The 18,884-nt window shown below is 50.4% G+C and overlaps 1 protein-coding gene and 1 long non-coding RNA gene across 6 annotated transcripts in view; one reads left to right on the top strand and one right to left on the bottom strand.

Moving 5' to 3' along the window:
• Window positions 1–15,296, bottom strand: part of KMT5B (lysine methyltransferase 5B) — a 58,819-nt gene extending 43,523 nt beyond the window's left edge. For 2 of the 5 annotated variants that reach the window (XM_086676711.1, XM_086676715.1), the window contains exon 1: window positions 14,813–15,292. The gene's annotated coding sequence lies outside the window, so the exon portion shown is untranslated. Of the gene's footprint in view, window positions 1–14,530; window positions 14,670–14,812 lie in introns of those variants that run through there. The other 3 variants (XM_086676713.1, XM_086676717.1, XM_086676712.1) reach the window with 3 other exon arrangements.
• On the top strand, window positions 14,965–18,878 carry LOC147576338 (uncharacterized). Its single transcript, XR_015240681.1, has 2 exons — window positions 14,965–16,515; window positions 18,403–18,878. It is a non-coding gene; the product is annotated as an uncharacterized LOC147576338 (long non-coding RNA).
• Window positions 18,879–18,884: the final 6 nt, after the last annotated feature.

The following is an 18,884-nucleotide window of genomic DNA, read 5'->3' as shown; positions in this document are numbered from 1 at the left end:
TCAAATCATCAACAGCATTCCCTAGCTTTGGGGGAATGAGATGAACATAAAAAAATTTACCCTCCAAATGTTTACAGCAAATCTATTTATAATTGGAAAAAAAAAACCCCAACCAAACAAAAAACCCAATACTTAAAAAATTTTCAAAGCGAAGCAGAGTTGTTTCACAGAAAATGTGCTTGGTTCACATCAAGTGCCTGCACTGTTCCAGCAGTGACAGAGCATCAACAAACGTCAATGTCCTTCTCTCCTTCCACTGTCCCTTTATGGGCACACAAGGGGTTATGGACTGTTGAGTGACTTCTGACTTAACTGCTCATGCTCAATTTGAAAACTCTGTTCCAATCCTTTCCTACTTGAATGTCTTAAACACAAACCAGAATTTTAAAAACTGTCAGTAAAATGAAAACAATGACTCTGAATAAATCAAGAATTTTAATATAATTCCTGTGACACCATCAGGAATTTTCTAACCAGGTGAGCCTGGGTGACTCAGTCGGTTGAGCATCTGACTCTTGATTTGGGCTCAGGTCATGATCTCAGTTCGTGAGATCAGTCCCCAAGTCGGGCTCTGTGCTGGCAGCATGGAGCCTGCTTGGGATCCTCTGTCTCCCTCTCTCTCTGCCCCTCCCACACTCCTTCATGGTCCATCTCTCTCTCTCTCTCTGTCTGTCTCTGTGAAAATAAACATTAAAAAAAAAAAAAAGAGGGACGCCTGGGTGGCTCAGTCAGTTAAGCGTCCGACTTCGGCTCAGGTCACGATCTAACGGTCCGTGAGTTCGAGCCCCGCGTTGGGCTCTGTGCTGACTGCTCAGAGCCTGGAGCCCGTTTCGGATTCTGTGTCTCCCTCTCTCTCTGACCCTCCCCCGTTCATGCTCTGTCTCTCTCTGTCTCAAAACTAAATAAACGTTTAAAAAAAATTTTTTTAAATAATTCTCTAACCAGACTACATGTTGAACTTGTCTCAGACAGTTTATCTTAGAGAAATTATCCAATGGCAAAGAAACAAGTCCCATGTGGTTGAGAAGGTAGCACATGTTTTTAAGGTTTATCTTTATTATTTATTTTGAAAGAGAGAGAGAGTGCTAGCAGGGGGGAGGGGCAGAAGAGAGAGGGAGAGAGAATCTTAATCTTAAGCAGGCTCCATGCTCACTGTGGAGTCTGATGTGGGGCTCAATCCCACAATTGTGAGATCATGACCCAAGCTGAAATCAAGAGTCTGACGCTTAATCAACTGAGCCACCCAAGCGCCCCTGCACACATTTTTAAAAAGCAGGATTAAAAAATAAATAAATAAAAGCCTGCCGGAGGACTTTTCAAAAACTTTACTGAGAAAAAACAGAGCAAACAATTTTCAAGTGATTCAGCTACAATATCCTAAGAAAACAATCCGAAACACCAAATAGCTAACAGAATTATCTCCAGAGAATGAGATCACAAGCAATTTTTTTGTTACACGGTATATCTTTCACAAGGTTCAACTTCTCAAAATGAGCATGTATTACTTTTATAATAAAAATTTGAACACAGAGATATTAAAAGGAAAATAAGACATCACAAAAATCCTTCTGCCTCATTTTTATGTATGTCGTCAAAGCCAATTTCTAAAATCTTAATTATAGCAATTCAAACATCAGGGAAGTCTAACACGTCACTGAAATACTTCCACAAGTTTCTGACGCCTCTGCTTAGAGACCGTGATATTCCAGTACCACAGTCGCAGCCTCCCTGGAGCTTTGTTGTTAAAATAAGCACAAGGAAGACAAACACAAAAGCATAAAAATGAAAGAAAGCACTGTCCAGAGAGAAAACAGCCCCCCCCCAAAGAACAAAAGTGTCCCCCCCACCCCCACCCCCGGGGCCAGCAGTGACTGCACAGGCTAGGGTCAGTGCAACCCACCAGTGAAGTAAAAATCCAATTTCCCTTCTGGGGCCTCACATGTCCAACCTCCGTGCAATAGCAGAAACACAAGTAGTATCTGGAAATTGTTAAGAACTACCAGTAACACAACTTGCCTTGCTGATCCCCAAAAGGTCCTGCACGGTGCGGCCCTGCCCCTCTCCCCGCGCTCCAGCCGGACCTCCAGACACAGCCCGGGGCCTCATCCCGCTAGCGTGCTAGGCGTGTACACGGGCTCTGTACCTGGGATGCGGTCAGGCTGCCCATCAGTCCCCCCACCCCCCAGTCCTCTGTCCCACAGGCTGCCTTCTTAGAAGCTTTCTCTTTTTTTAATTTTTTTTTTCAACGTTTATTTATTTTTGGGACAGAGAGAGACAGAGTATGAACGGGGGAGGGGCAGAGAGAGAGGGAGACACAGAATCGGAAACAGGCTCCAGGCTCCGAGCCATCAGCCCAGAGCCTGACGCAGGGCTCGAACTCACAGACCGCGAGATCGTGACCCGGCTGAAGTCGGACGCTTAACCGACTGCGCCACCCAGGCGCCCCAGAAGCTTTCTCTTTCAACTGTCCTCGCTTCTTCGTGTAATTGCTTGACGACACCTGGCTTTCCCACTGCAGCGGATGCTAGCTAAGGTGCACTCTGAGGTCACTGGCACCTAGCACAAGGCTCAACAAGCCACAGGTCCGTTCCTAGCACATCTCCCTTTTTAGGCCCAAACCTGACTGCTACATACAGGCCAACTGGTGGTTAGTACTTTCTTTTGAATCTAAAGTTACAAAAGTATTCCACCATGATATATCAAAGAATTGCAAATCTGTCTTTATCAAATTATGCCAAATCCATCTGTAATCAATAGATATCCAGGGTCCCACAGAATCCTAAAATAATAATCCATACTATCAGGCCAATAGAAGAAGCCCCCGCAAAGCTATCAGAATCACGTGTGATCAATAGCCCACGTTACAACACGCTAAGCCTATAATACATTTTGACAAGACAGTTAAGCACTCGAGAACACTATCGTGAATTTATGATCAGACTTGTAACCTTACAACTTGCTCTTATAAATACTGTCAGAAAGAAGTGTCATTTGCTAAGTCAGACGAGTAAGTATCATTTCTTCTTTTTCCCCAGGTTTTGTAGAGCCAAAGCGATCAAGCGGTTTGCTTCAGCCAACTTAACAGCATCCCCAGGCAGCCCCAGGTGGTAAAGGCCCTTCTGATGCGGCAAGAGATGGCACCAGACTGGGAGCAATTTCCCACAATGCATCGTAATGCTCCACCCACCCCCTTTCAGGATAAAATGATGGCCAGACACAGGATCATGAATCATGCTGAAATGGTAGTGCTAACTGCTACAAAGGAGACTATAGCAGCCTGGAGAACGGTCCCCAAAGATATCGGGTCCTAATCTGGAGCCTGTGAATGTTTATAAAGCAAAGGTTCTTTGGAGAGGCGGTTAAGTTATGGGTTCTGAAACGAAACAGGTTATCTGAGTGGGCTCTCAATGCTATCACAAGCGACCCTACAAGAGGGCAGCAGAGGGAGATTTGACAGGAGAGGCAAGGACGTACAAGCTAGGGGAGGCAAGGAACAGACTTCTGTCCCACAGCCTCCAGGGGGAGCCATACCACGCCTTGATTTTGGCCCTGTGAAACAGCGGGCGAACTTCTGGCCTCCCCAGCGGAGAATACACTGCTGCTGTCTTAACACACCAGATTTGTGGCAGTTTGTTACAGCAGCCACAAGAAACTAACACAGAGACCATGACAAAGTAAACCAAAGGAAAAATGCTTTACAGTTACCAGACCCCCAAAACACATAAAATTGCAACATATCACAGGAAAAACTTATAAACACCTTTAAAAAGTTGTTTTAAATATACTTTTAAAAACGGTTATTATGGGGCACCTGGGTGACTCAGTCGGTTAGGCGTCCAACTTCGGCTCAGGTCATGATCTCGTGGTTCGTGGGTTTGAGCCCCGCGTCGGGCTCTGTACTGACAGCTCAGAACCTGGAGCCTGTTTCGTGTTCTGTGTCTCCCTCTCTCTCTGACCCTCCCCCATTCATACTCTGTCTCTCTCTGTCTCAAAAATAAATAAACGTTAAAAAAAATGTTTTTAAATAAAAAAATAAAAACGGTTATTTCCCCCTTCAACTGCCATTATAAATCATGGCTACAGAGAGAGAGATACAGATTTTGAAGATAAAGCTAGCATCTCAATCACACATTTTGCTGAGGTGCTGTGCTTTAACCCCAGATAACCAAGACCTTCCGTAGAAGTGTTACGATTGCACATTTGTTTATATTCATGTAAACATTTTACAATAAAAACGAAAGTTAAAACCCAGAGAGGAGATTATTCATTTAGCAGAACATCTGAAACAGCAAAACATGCACTCCTGGTAAGTCCACGAGCAGACATCACAACACTCAAACCCACTTATTCGGCCACTGATCTGCGACTGAGTGTGTAATCAACCCGTCTCTAATGGTTGTAGTATGAAATGTACTGATTCATCAGTCTTTATTTATCCACATCCGATATGTATCACAACAAAGGATTCGTGTCTCCAATTGTCTCAGTAGCATTTCCAAAATATAGGTGTTAGCTGATGCGGTTGTCGGGAGAAATTCCACAGAAACAAAACAAAACAACCTGCTTCCCCATCTCTCCACATCTGACCCATTTGCTTACCTAGTAGAGCCTATAAATAAAATCAAGGATGCTTCCTTTGTTACTCTTCCCTGGGACCCAAACAGCATTTTACTTTTCTATAAACAGATGCCACCTAGTGTCAAAAGTCTGTAAGTACAGCCAATAATTCCTCAGAAGATAGGAGGTAAGTAGAACAAAGAACAATCCATCCATTCTCACAGGGCAAAGACAAGGGTGACGAAAAACTTCCAAAAGGTGACTCTTGGGCCAGGTCTTAAAGGCCAAGGCTAAGTCTGCAAGGGGCAGAGCACAGAGGGTTCAGAATGTGGCTCTCGATGGATGGGGGTCAATGCACCTAGGTTCCGCTCCGGCCCCATTCATTACCCTCCAGCAGTACAGCCATGGACGGGTCATTCAACCTCACAAATGCCTCATGAGTACAATGAAAATAGGGCCCACCTCCCTGGTTTGGCACAGGATTTAACAAGCAGAAATTGCTAATAAAATAAAGATCTCCAACCATCCCCTCTTTTCAGGCCACAAACACGGAAACAGAGGGTCAGACAGGTTGCTGCATTGTTCACAAAACTTAAAACAATCAAGCAAATGGGGCACCTGGGTGGCTCAGTTGGTTAAACATCTGACTCTTGGTTTCGGCCCAGGTCATGATCTCACGGTTTGGGAGTTTGAGCCCCGCGCTGGGCTCCGTGCTAACAGCACTGGGCCTGCTTGGTATTCTCTCTCTCAACTAAATAAACTTAAAAAAAAAAAAAAAAAAAAAATCAAGCAGAAATTTGCCCTCCATTCCTTATCTTACAGTTATGACTCTCTCAAGAAAAATATCGTATCACCATACCCACTAAAAGAAATACAAATTTTCAAGAGAATAAAAAAATACCAGATTTATGCTACAGAACAGAGACCAGCCTTGCTTGTCCTACTGCTCCCGAAGAGAAGGAATGTGACTCTGGCAACAATGTATGATTACAAATCATACCAAACTACACCTTCACACGTCAACAACCAGAGGGACTACAGATTTTGTTACAGTGGAATCCCACTTGATGTGTTTCTGGTGAAACATTTTTTCCTTACTGCAACTCCCACTTTCTTTTTCAAGATTTTAAGTAATCTCTACCCCAGCGTGGGGCTTGAACTCACAACCCGAAATGAAGAAGTCAAGTGCTCCTCCGACTCAGCCAGCCAGGCACCCCACTGTAACTGCACTTTAAAAAAAAAAAATAATACCCCCTCACTCATTACCATTTAATTCTCACATCCTGTGAAATAGGAACTTCTTTTTTTTTTGGGGGGGGGTTATACAGAGGAAAGGTTGCAGAATTTGTTCAACTGTACTCCGTAAAGTATCCTAGTGGTAAAATGCACGTGACTGGAGGCAGAGAGGAAATTAAATCAACGAGACCAGTGGACAGTGGAGAAAAAGCTCTGGTGTTTCACATGGAAGGTTGGCAAGACTTGGTAACAAATCAGACACAGGTGGTGAGGACCAGAAAGGAATTTAAGACAGGTCAGAAGTCTCTAGCCGGGGAGACTGCAAGACTGCCGTTAACTGAATTAGGGACTAAAGACGGAACAGGTTTATAGGAAAGATGAGAAAGCTTAAATGTACTCAATTTGAGAAGGGGGTCACAACCCAAGTGAAGTGCTCATAAGACATCATAATTCAGGAGAAAAGTGCAGGCTGTTAAGACGGTAACGTTAACAAAAGGACTTTACAGGTTCCCAAGCATTTCAACATTCTCTCAATTCAAAGAATCACAGAACTTCAGAGCTTTTTGCCTTGGACTGAAAGAAACAGGCTCAGGACATAAATTCCCTGCCCAAAGTAATTCACTTCTGACAAGATAATATGCTACCAATACATGAAGCCAAAGGAAAAAAAAACTTGAGTTTTATCATGGGCAGTTAAATAGAAGGAAAGGAAGAGGGAAGAGAGAAGAAATACAAGGGGCAAGAGGCACACACTGGGAGAGAAACGGGGGTCTTGCAAAGCAGCACCCGCTTAGTTTGGGGATAAGTGCAGTTAGGGGCCTGGCACATCGTCCAACACACAGCTAAGTAAACGTCTGCTCAAGACACAAGCGAAGAAAAGAACGCAGCAGGGGTGGCCTGGCAGTCCCCACCACGACAGAGAGCCCTCTCAGCCCTCTTTTCCAGGCACCACTTTCACAAGATTGCTCTTACCGGCATCGGAGAACTGTGCTGGCACCTGTATGCCCATGTCACTTACGCCCGCCACAGCCCCTTTCCACGTGCTTGTTAACACTGAATAAAAACATTACGTTCTGCAACGTGCACTCTCCATACAGTTAAAGTATCAAACATGCACAATGACGTACACAACACCCCTGCTATCATCCCCATTTTACAAGTGAGAGCAGGCCCTAGAGAATCAGAAACAAGTTAAGCCAAGGCTGGGTTACGAGCCCGTACACTCTCGACACTATGAAGGAAGCGGTACAATCCTGATGCAGACAAAATCTTAAACATACTCGGCCCCGTATTTGAAGAGTAAGAACCTAGAACAAAAGAGGCACGGTTCCTAATTTCATGGAGCTCAGAGGACAGTGTGGAAAGAGAAACAACCCAGTAAGTATGAAACCACAAATTCCAGGAAGAGCCTTAAAGGGAACAAATAGGATGTTGGGAAAGAAAATAATGTGGGAACAGACTTGACATTGGATAATCAGGGAAAATAAAGAGTACATATATAGAAAAAAAAATCACCTTTTTGGGGGGGGGTGTCAAAAACACTCCTGGTACCTATTTACATGTAAGCACCAAATATTTTCTGAGGCAACTGGCTTTGTCTAAATCCTCTTGGACCCTGAGTGAGGTTTGTTTTTCTCTTTTGAAGGGCAGAGAGGTCTCCATATGGCCTCTCTAGCCCCAGACTCCACTGGTTCACTAGCTGAAGGATCAGGCCCCCCTTTACTCCTCAGTGGGGAGAACTTCATCTTCCTAAGAGTAGGTTGGTTTTCTTGCTAAAAATACGTATCGCTCCACGTCATGCAATATCATAAGCATTTCCTTGAAAATAAAAATACTCCTCAGAGATCATTATGCTGTATCAGTTACTGCACCCTTGTTCTACAAATCAGACAGACAAAATGAATCATTCTGCAGAGGTAGAATCCACCATTTATCAAGAACCTACTGGGAGCCATCAGGCGGGCACTGTTCGTGGTGCTGGAATACTGGTTGTGTCCGTGGAACGCTAGAGGGCGCATGTGAGCTTCAGCTTTTAGGAACATCGGGCATGGTTAATGGGGTGGGAGACCATGCAAATCCAAAGGGAAGCCCGTGAAAATTGGGTATCTGAAGAAGAGGGCAGAAAGGTGCAGTAGCGGAAAAAGGGATGACCCTTCCCTGAAGGGGCCTTCTGCCTGCGAGGCAATCCCAATGCCATCAAGGAAATTCTGCTGGGCAGAAGTTCTGATAAAGATGCTCAAGTTAAAACACAGGTGCCTGTTTCACCCTAACACATGACAGGGTTCACCGGCATGGCAATCCTTTGAGGCAGGTGAGACGGATACTGACACTACAAATGAGATGGCTGAAGCTCAGAGACAAAGTTGCTTTCCTGAAGTCAAATTGCTATTTGATGGTAAGGCTGGCTCTAAAACCCTAGTGTTTGAACTGACGTCTGGGGTTTACTCCAATACTTGAGCCACATGTGCATCACCCATAAATAAAGAGGCTTATCACTAGGGAATGCTCCCCTACGTCTGTTTGCTTTTTCTTCTGTGTACTATTGTAACAGAAAACAAAGACATCTTGTAGAGATGCGACTTACAAATAGGAGCCGTGCAGAAGTAGAAGCCATCAAGCTTTTGGAGCCACTGATAAGCTCTAGTCTCTCAATTCTAAAACCCAACTGACTGTAAGCTACAGATCAATTCAATAACATTTCAAAAAAAAAAGGAAAAACTACATAGGATATATAGATGAACTATGTCTTACCAATTAGAGATATAAGAAAAAAAAATTTTTTTAAGTAGACTTCATGCCCAGCATGGGTTCCACCCTGAGATCAAGACCCGAGCTGAGGTCAAGAGTCGGACACTCAACCGACTGAGCCACCCAGGTGCTTGGGAGATGTCAAAATATTAAAATAGCTCTTAGAAGTTAAGAAAATAGGATAGCAATTAAATGTAAAAGATAAAATGTAATTTAGAATTGTAAGGGATCTCGAGATTAAAGTTCAGTTGACAAAGCTGAGGCTTGGCCCAATGTCTTATATAAGTAATGACAGAGCAGACTGAAACATAGGTACTGGTTCTTACTCCAATGGTCCTTCATCCAGCTCCAGAATTATATGTAATGTAGTCATAATTGCACACAACGCTAGAAGACTGTGTAGTGTCTGAGTCTGTCTCTCACACACATCCGACAGCCCAAAATCTGGCTGGCACCGGCGGGAGCCAGAGGCAGTAAGTGGCCAAACTGGTTCTAGGAACCCTTTAGCATGACGGATGCAAAACTGTGAAGCAAACCATAATTTAGAGCAAAACATAATTGAGAGCATCAATGACTACAGAAATTAGTGACTTTTTTTCTTCCTCTTGTGAGAATGTTTTAGAATGCAAATGGTTCCTGGTTCCATCACCAACTATATAAAAATAATATATCCACTCTAACTCACTGCCTCCAAACAATATGGGTGTCAAAAGTTGGGTTTTTTGTTTTTTTTTTTTTTAATTTTTTTCAACGTTTTTATTTATTTTTGGGACAGAGAGAGACAGAGCATGAACGGGGGAGGGGCAGAGAGAGAGGGAGACACAGAATCGGAAACAGGCTCCAGGCTCCGAGCCATCAGCCCAGAGCCTGACGCGGGGCTCGAACTCACGGACCACGAGATCGTGACCTGGCTGAAGTCGGACGCTCAACCAACTGCGCCACCCAGGCGCCCCTCAAAAGTTGTTTTAAGCTAACGCTAGACATTAATGCAGCTTTACAAAAATAAGGTTATGAGTCTTTTCTGTATGGATGGATTCTCCCCGTGGCATTCCTTTAAAACAGTAAAAATCAGGGCACCTGGGTGGCTCAGTCAGTTAAATGTCTGACTCTTGGTTTTGGCTCATGTCATGATCTCACAGTTTGTGAGTCGAGCCTCCACTGGGCTCTGTGCTGTCAGCACAGAGCCTGCTTGGGATTCTCTTTGTCTGTCTGTCTGTCTCTCTGCCCCTCCCCCACTCATGTATGCACATGCAGTCTCTCTCAAAATAAACTTTAAAAAAATTAAGGGGCGCCTGGGTGGCGCAGTCGGTTAAGCGTCCGACTTCAGCCAGGTCACGATCTCGCGGTCCGTGAGTTCGAGCCCCGCGTCGGGCTCTGGGCTGATGGCTCGGAGCCTGGAGCCTGTTTCCGATTCTGTGTCTCCCTCTCTCTCTGCCCCTCCCCCGTTCATGCTCTGTCTCTCTCTGTCCCAAAAATAAATAAACGTTGAAAAAAAAAAAAAAAGATTTAAAAAAATTAAAATACAGTAAAACCTTGGTTTGCAAGCATAATTCGTTCAGGAAACATGCTTGTAGTCCAAAGCACTTGTGTATCAAAGCGAATTTCAAGAACCATTGGCTCAGTTGGGATCATGTGACATCTGGCATCACATACTACTCGTACTGCAAGACACTGCTCATTTATCAAGTTGAAATTTATTCGAAATGTTTGCTTGTCTTGCAGAACACTTTCAGAACAAGTTACTTGCAATCCAAGGTTTTACTAAAATCCTGTCATGCAGTTAAATGAAGGTATATGTTATGAAAATTTGGGAATATGTCTGTTGATCAAAACAGATTTGTAAGTGATAAGTACTTTCTTCCATTTGACTCGGAAAAGAGAAACTCAGATCACATTAATAAATATAGGGTTAGATATTGGTCAGGAATGACCTTTCCTCTCAGCCAAGACTTCTATATTCTAGGAAATACCAAATTAGGGGGAAGAAAAGGGATTGCAATAATAACTAAAGTAAAAACAGATCTGTAGAATCTGGGGTGGGGGGGAGGGGACGATGTAGAGTTGGTAGGAAGATTTTAAAGAAAGGTGTTAAACTTTCCCTCATTAAAAACCCTTTAGGGGCACCTGGGTGGCTCAGCTGGTTAAGCGTTCAACTCTTGATTTGGGCTCAGGTAGTGACCTCATGGTTTGTGGGACCAAGCCCCGTGTCAGGCTCTTCACTAACAGTGCAGAGCCTGCTTGGAATTCTCTTTCTCGACCTCTCTGCCCCTCCCCCACTCTCACACACATGCACACCCAGTCACTCCGAAAACAAATACACATAAAAACAAAAATCCCGGGCACCTGGGCGGCTCAGTTGGTTAAGCATCTGACTTTGGCTGAAGTCATGATCTCACTGTTCATGGGTTTGAGACCCATGTCAAGCTCTGTGCTGATAGCTCGGAACCTGAAGCCTACTTGGGGGGGGGGGGGGGGGGGGGGGGGGGGGTGTGTGTGTGTGTGTGTGTGTGTGTGTGTGTGTGTGTGTGTGTGTGTGTGTGTGTGTGTGTGTGTGTGTGTCTGCCCCTCCCCAGCACCACACGCACACTTTCTCTCTCAAAAATAAATAAAACGTTAAAAAAAATTTTTTTTTTAAATCCTTTAGACAGAGGCACCTGGCTGCTCAGTCAGTAGAGCTTCCCACTCTTGATCTGGGGGCCATAAGTTTAAGGTCCACATTGGGTGTAGAGATCACTTAAGTAAATTTAAAAGTCTTTTTTGTTGTCGTTTTATTTATTTTTGAGAGAGAGAGAGAGAGACAGGGTACGAATGGAAGAGGGGCTGAGAGAGAGGGAGACAGAATCTGAAGCAGGCTCCAGGCTCTGAGCCATCAGCACAGAGCCCAATGCGGGGCTTGAACCCACAAAACGTGAGATCATGACCTGAGCCGAAGTCAGATGCTTAACTGATTGAGCCACCCAGGCGCCTCCACTTAAATTAAAAAAAAAAAAAATCTTTTTTAAGGAAAACCCTTTAGACAATGCCCTAGGGTACTCACTCCCTACTGTTTGCTAGGACCCCTTCCTTGTACAGCTCGTTCAATGGAACTCAGGCATTAATTAAAACTTCAAGGCTTAAGTCCCATTTCAAACTTAAGAGCTCCAAATATAAAGTTGTTTTAGGAGTTCAAAGTTGGCAGTCTACCCAAGAAATTACTCTTCAAATCACTGTGTTCTAATGCTTAGAACACCCTAATGATTGCAATTTAAAGTGCATTAGCTAGTTTTAATTTTATCTTGTAATAATGTGGGCTTGTGCTTCTTACAGCAATTAAAACCATTTCCTACATCAAGACAGGCCAGTAAAATAAGCTTTTTCCCCCCAAAATAAAAACTAAGAATCAGACTGAAAAATTAAGTTACATCCTATAAAGAAAATGTCTTTCTATTGCATATAGCTGTATCTGAGATAAAACTACCCCAAGCTCTCTCCCTGTTTATTCAGTGTATCTATGTGACCAACACTGTGCCAGAGTGGAGCAAAGACACATGGTCCGCTGCATGGAAAACTCAAAAATTACCATGTCCTAGGGCTAACACAGAACACGGTCCTGTAAATTTTGCTCCATGGAGAAGGATTTTGGTGAGCGGAGAGGAAATAAAGCTCATGTATGGTAGGCAAGAGTGTAAAATAACGTAATCCACATGGTTTATCCAAAAGAATTTGCTCATAAGCCACAGGAAGGCCACTCCTGTGGACAGGGGAGCTGTTCACAGGCTACACAGGTCTTTGCAACACAAATGGGCCACATTCTCACATTATCTTATGTAGAGAAAAATCAGATTCAACCCCAGATTTGTATGACCCAAGGGGAAAATGACACACCGGCATCCCCCACCCACAAAACACTATGCTTGGACACGCAAACAACCTGTGACCACTTCTTCACATCATGCTCTGCCCTACCCCCCCAACCCTCCTCCACCTCCCCCCAGGATACCCACTGGTATCTGGTTCAAGTACGCAAAGCAGTTCAGTGGGTCTCAGAAGACAGGTGAACATACCGGTAAGAGAGAACTTAGAAATGAATGACTTTTGAAAGAATATGGTTTCGAAGTTCACGGGTGCAAAACTGAGTCCTCCACTCATCTTCTCTTGAAGACTAAGAATCCACAATACTTCTTTCACTCTCAAACTAAGTTGCTTTGTTAACGACAATGTTTTCAAGCAACATCAGAACTGACATCTTTCAAAAACTAAATACAAGCTACCAACCTCAGTAACTTGCAGACTAATAAATTCACTTTCATCAAATGCCTCCCCCAGGCAGAGGAAATAAACAATAACCCCACAAGTTCACAAGAAAGCTGAAGGGACAGGCAAGTAACCAAATACAATACCAAGTAACAATTGCTCAGGGAGCTCAGAGGAAGTGTGCGGCCTCCGGAGCCGGCCGTCCCTGGTCCCTGCACCGTCCAGGGACGTAAGCAGGTCCCTCCAGCAGGTAACACTCTCACTGGGCCTTTCTGAAGGATGGGGGCCCGGGGGAGGGGGCTAGGAAGGCCGGGCAGGATGTGACCAAAAGATGCCAGGCATGGGAAGCTCGTGGCGCTAGGGCCTCGGAAAGGGAGAGCAGAATGTAGAATGTTTAGAGATTAAAAATTGGAAAATGGGCCTGAGTTCCCCCACATGCTGGGATTAAAGCGTTTGTGGACTTTACTCTTGGAATACACGGCGTCCCGACAGCGACGGGGACACACCTACGCTGCAAGTGGCTAAACGTTCCGCTACAAGATAAACGTGTACGTACAACAAGTAACTCTTTAGCTACGTTTTCCAACACGTACGAGTTGCCGGCGGTTATTTCCCGCAAAGATGTTCCCCCCACTCTGGGCCCTTTTCAAAGTATTTATGCTTTCACTATGAATCTTCAAAAGTTACAGGCGTGTCCTCCATAGCAAACACTTCAGGGAAAAGTCTCGGCTGGCAACTGCTTCCACTGATGATCCCACGCAGCCGTCTTCGGACCTGGAAGCCCACGTTCAACTGTACTTGAGCTGAAAGCAGCTCAAGTCCAAAAAAGTCCCGACGAAGAATCACAGTCACGACCGACCAACTCATCTGCCGCTACTCTACACAAGACCCCGCCGCGGGACTCCGTGTCACCTGGCGAGTTCCTAAACACCACCTTCAAAGAACACGTGTCCACCTCCCTAGCAAATCCTAGCTTCCCCCCTCGACGGGTCGGAAGTGACAGCTCCAGAGCGGGGTCAGAGGAGCCCAAAGAGAGAGCGAGCGAGAATATTCCTCCGGGTCCAACGTGCTTCCACACCATTCCCGCAAGCTGGGTCCCGCTGTCACCTCGAAAACACGTCCCCCCCCCCTCCCCGCCCCTCGCAGGTGGGAGCGACGCCGATACCCATCACCTGTGGGTTTGCAGAAGGACAACCGACACTCTGCGAGGACGGCCGGGGCCCGAGGGGGCCCGAGGCCGGCGCCGCCGTCGGCGGAGGAACGGGGAGGGGTGGGGGACGCGCCCCGGAGGAGCCCTGAATCGAGGCTCGAGCCCAAACAAAAACAACCCGAAGTGGAGCGCGGCAGAGGTAGCAGATTGGGCGAGCCCGATCACGGCTGCCCATTGGAGAAGAGGGAAAACAGAGTCCCCCAATCGCGAGCGGCGGGGCTGCTCCCCTCGTGCGGCCGCGGGCCGCCCCGGCGCTGCCCGGCCCCGCGCTGCCCGGCGGCCGCTACCGCTCCCTTCCGGCGGCGGCGCCCACTGCAGGGCCCGCGCCCCCGCCCGCCGCCGCCGCCGCCGCCGGCCGGCCGACCGGCCGCCCAGCCGCCGCCGCCGCCGCCGCGCCCCTCCCCCGGCCGCCCCCCCCCCCGCGCCCCGGCCCCCGGCCCCCGCCCGGCCCGGCGCCCCCGCTCCCGCCGGCCCGCCCCCAGCCCGCCGCCGTCGCCGCCGCCCGGCGCCCCCGCACGCCCGCGCCGCGCCTGCCCCCCCGCTCACCGCCGGGCGCTGCCCGCTCCTCCTCGGGGCGCGTCGCGGCCCCGCGGCCCGGCCGCCGCGCTGGGGGGGATCCGCGCTGCCGGGCGGCACTTTCCCGGCCCCCCAGAAAATTAATCACCAAAATATAATTCCCGAGAAAAATGGAGAGTAAAATCCAAGATGGCGGCGCCTGCCGCCGCAGCACCGTCCGCTCCATCCGCTGCCGGGAAATAAGTCCCAGCCGCGGCCGGAGCCCCCCGCCCCCACCGCGCCGCGCCCCCGCGTCCCCGCGCCCGGCCTCACCTCGCCTCTCGCGCGGCAGCGGCGTCCCAGAGGCCGCCTCCGCCGGGGGTCCGCGTCCCGGGTCCTGGCGCCGCGCGCGCCGCCGCCGGTGTCCGGGCGCCTTCACCTCATAGCGCCGTGAGCCTCGCCTCTCGCGCCGCAGACGCGTCGCCGCCCCCGGTGAGCCGTCCGGACGCCGCCCGGGAACGGTGGAAGGACACGAAAAGGAGTGCCCTCGGCCGGGCGGAGGGACACCACGCCGGCTCGCGCCACCCCTGCCGCCTCTGTTGCTTTTACGGGCCTCGCGGGGGGGTGGGGGAGGCGGAGAAACACGGACAGGAAACGAGTTCCTCGCTGGGTGCTCCCGGCGGCGGAGGGACAAAAAGCGAATTTTGAGGGAGCCCAGCCGAGTCGTCCTCTCGCTGCGCCCGCGGCGGAGGGATCCGCGCTGAGGGTCGGCAGGGATCCCTCCGCCCCTCGCTGCCCTTTAAATCGCGGCTGGAGGCGGCGTCGCCGCGCGCCCCTTGGGCGCCACCCCGGCTCTGGGCTGCGTCGCGCGCTCTCGTCCCCTGCGAGGCCTGTGCGCCCGTTCCCCCGTGCGGGCCCTCCGCGCCGCTGCACCCGCCGGGGAACAGCTCCTGAGCCCGGACGGGGGGCAGCGCCGAGGGACGGGCGGACGGACGGGTGGGCGGGCTCGCTCCTCGCCCACCGGGGTGCCGGTGGCGCCGAGGGGAGGTGGCCCCACGCAAGGCGAGCTTCTTTGTTGTGAGAGTGGGTGTCGTTGGAGGCGCATACACCCTTAATGACCGCATAGGGACCCTGAGCATCCCCACGCGTAGTGTGGGAGGGAGCGTGCACTCACCAGGCCGCTGGCTTCCCGGCGTCAGCAGGCCGGCCGTGTGTTGAGCACCTACTGTGTGCCTGCCCGGCTCGCCGTGAAACCGGGCCGCCGCCGCTTCCCTCCCCGCCGAAGGTGCGGCCCCCCGCCCCCCTCCCCGGGACCTCAGGCAGGTGCGCAGGATGCCGAGGCTCTGGCACGCTCCAGGTGTCGCGCCGCGGTTAGAGGTTGAAGCACCGCCCTTCGGGCCCCGCAGCCTGAAAATAGTGGCTACAAAATTACAGTAACGAGAGTGGCACGTATACAGCCTTTACTGCCCAGTAGGCACGTCGCTCGGGGCTTTGATGCCCTGTCTCATGGACTCTCCACCACAACCCCCAGGAGGTGGGGACTGTGGCGGTTCTCGCTGACGCTGGAAACTAAGGCGCAGCGGGTAGGCGACCCCTAAGACAGCTAGTCCCGGGCGTGAGCCGGAGCCCTTCTCCAGTCCTCCGGTGAAGACTGTGGACCTCAAGAAGGCCATTGGCCACACAGGGGGCAAATGCACGGAGGGGGTGCCTGAAGGTGTCCCCCTGGGCAGCGGAGACCCGAAGGGTGGGTTGGGGTGTGTTAGGGAAAGGGGGTGATTAGGAATCGTGGGGCCAACAAGTTCAAAGGCTTGGCGGGGAGGGGAGAGGCGGGAAGAGGCTCTGGCCTCTGGAACTGAGGGAAGCCCAGCCTAGCTCCTACAGGGAGAGGTTGGCAGGGCAGGTGGATAGCCGGATCCCAGGAAGAGCCCCGTGTCTGCCTTGGTTTCCCCTGCATCCCCAGAGCCTGGCGCAGAAGAGGCACACCATAACAGATGATTCAGTGGATGGCCACGAGGGCCGTGGGCCAACTAACACAGGTGCTTATGTCATTTTCCCTCCTTGACCTTGAGTGGTAGACACCATGCTTATTATTGCTTCCACAGATGGGAAACTGAGGCACAGTGATTTACCAAGAGCCTGTGTGTAACAGGCAGAGGCAGGTCTAGATGTTCAAAACCAAAGCTCCTCCCACTGCCAGCACCTTCCTGCCCCACTTCCCCCTCCGGAGGCCAACTGGGCTTTGGGGGGGGGGGGGTGGCGGGGTGGCCGAGAGTGTGGGCAGAGTCTCACCACCCCTCAAGTAAAGCACACCCAGGCACATAGCCCGGATTCTACTGGATCAGAATTCACCTTGCCATGTTCCCCTCTGCAGACACAGCTAACAAACGATGACTTTGGTTTTGTTGTTAGTTTCCGATTTGTCATTAAACTTTCTTTCGGAGATTTTCATAGTGCTTGCTTCCAAATACTCAAATTACATTCCAGAAACACTGAGATTGCCTTGGCCACCCCTCCCCCACCGGATGCCCACAGGAGGCGTGTACACCAGGGAAAGGGTGGACCATCTGCCTGCAATGGGCAGCCGCAGCCCCGTGTGGGTCTTGGTGCCCAGGCCCCAAGTCCAACCATGCCTGAGCAGCTCTAAACAACCCTGAACACAAGTGTCCTCCCCACGCCAAGCTTCCAGAGTTCACCCCAACACAGACCCCCGGGACTGACGCTCAAACCCCCACCCCTATAAAGCCCCCGGACTCCCAAGATGCTGGCACCTCCATTTATTCATGGCCCAGGGCCAGGCCAGGTGTTCTGGGCAGTGACTTGCAAGGGAGCAGGCCGGGCTCACAGCCTGGCAGGAGAGATGGGTGGGTAGACCCAAGCACAGCGTCCTCTCCGGCTCCCTAGTTCTGGATGCGTCCCTCCCTCCATCCCTTCCACCCCCACCCCCGCGTTGCTGGCTGCTCTCCCAGCCTCAGGGGTGGCTCGGGGGTGGGCCCGAGTTCTTGGCACAGCTTAGATGGGGCTCAGGACCTTGATGAAGCCATGATAAAGGGAGGCCAGGGCTAAGCTGGGCAGAGGGCACAGCCTGGGGCAGTCCTCCTGGGGGAGACTGGAAATTTGACTTCCCCACAGTGAGCATGGCCAGCTGGAGACCTCCTGCTGCCAGCTGGCAGGGGAGGGGTGGACGGGGGACAGGAAGTCGTGTGGCCAGACACCTGCCCAGCCCCCATGTGATAGGAGCCACTGGCATTTACACCGTGAAGCCTCTGGATGCCCCAGAGTGGAAGTGCTAAGCCACAGAGGCAGAGGGGCCCCCACCAGGCCTGGACAGATGGAAAGATATTAACAACTCTAAAGAAAGACTGAGTTGGCGGAAGGGGCCCGGCCAGCCCCGGAAGCTCCGGGAGTGCCGGCCCAGCCCCGAGCTGACCTGGGAGTGGCACCCTTGCCAGGGCACTGGCTGAGGCCACAGAGCCTGTTCCGGTCCTCCCAGCAGGGCCCCAGGGCACTCCACCAACCCTGCATCACTCTCCAGTTTCCCCTCTTCCAATGCCGGGTTCACCCAGCGACTGGCTGGCAGGGATTTGCTTAGTGGAATCTTGTGTCCGCAGGGAGGGCCTGCAGGTCAGGCTGACCCCAGAATTCCAGACTGGGTGGCGGTGGCTTCTTGTAAATTGATGTGTTGACCTTTGAGCTCTGCATATGAGTGTCACCAGTCCCCCACCCCTACCCAGAAGACAGGTCTGTCCTGATGAGAGCAGGTGTCCAAGACTAGCGGGAGAAGGACAGGGAGCATACCCAGGACCATCCTGGTGACCCTGTTGGATGGCTGCTGGCTCCCTGGCCAGCTGCCTAAGCACCACTAGGCCCCCTGCCCCATCCCTGCCTTCCACCTGCCCTCACACCGCTCACCTCTCCTTTGCCAGATGAGGAGACGGAGCCTCTGAAAGACCAGGTGACCTGCCCACGGCCACATAGTCAACAGCAACAAGACTTTACGGCAGCTTCGACCAGGGGCACAGGTCTGACCTGGATTTGAATCCCAGCTCTGCAGCTTACCAGCCATGTGATTTGGGGCAAACGATGCAGCCGGTCTACACCCCATCCCTTCACCTGTGAAACGTGCCGGTCCTTGGTCCGCCCAGATCTCACTCGTATCTTTAAAATCGTCCATACGCTGGGGCGCCTGGGTGGCTCAGTCGGTTAACCGTCTGACTTCAGCTCAGGTCATGACCTCGCAGTCCGTGGGTTCGAGCCCCGCGTCGGGCTCTGGGCCGACAGCTCAGAGCCTGGAGCCTGTTTCAGATTCTGTGTCTCCCTCTCTCTCGGCCCCTCCCCTGCTCGCTCGCGCTCTCTCTCTCTCTCTCTCTCTTTCTCCAAAATAAATGAATGTTTAAAACAATTTGTT

The sequence above is a fragment of the Puma concolor genome, chromosome D1, assembly GCF_028749965.1.
Source record: "Puma concolor isolate L17-30 chromosome D1, mPumCon1.1.hap2, whole genome shotgun sequence".
NCBI lineage: Eukaryota > Metazoa > Chordata > Mammalia > Carnivora > Felidae > Puma > Puma concolor.
The sequence above is the reverse complement of the archived record's forward strand: the minus strand, read 5'-3'. Positions and strand labels throughout refer to the sequence as shown.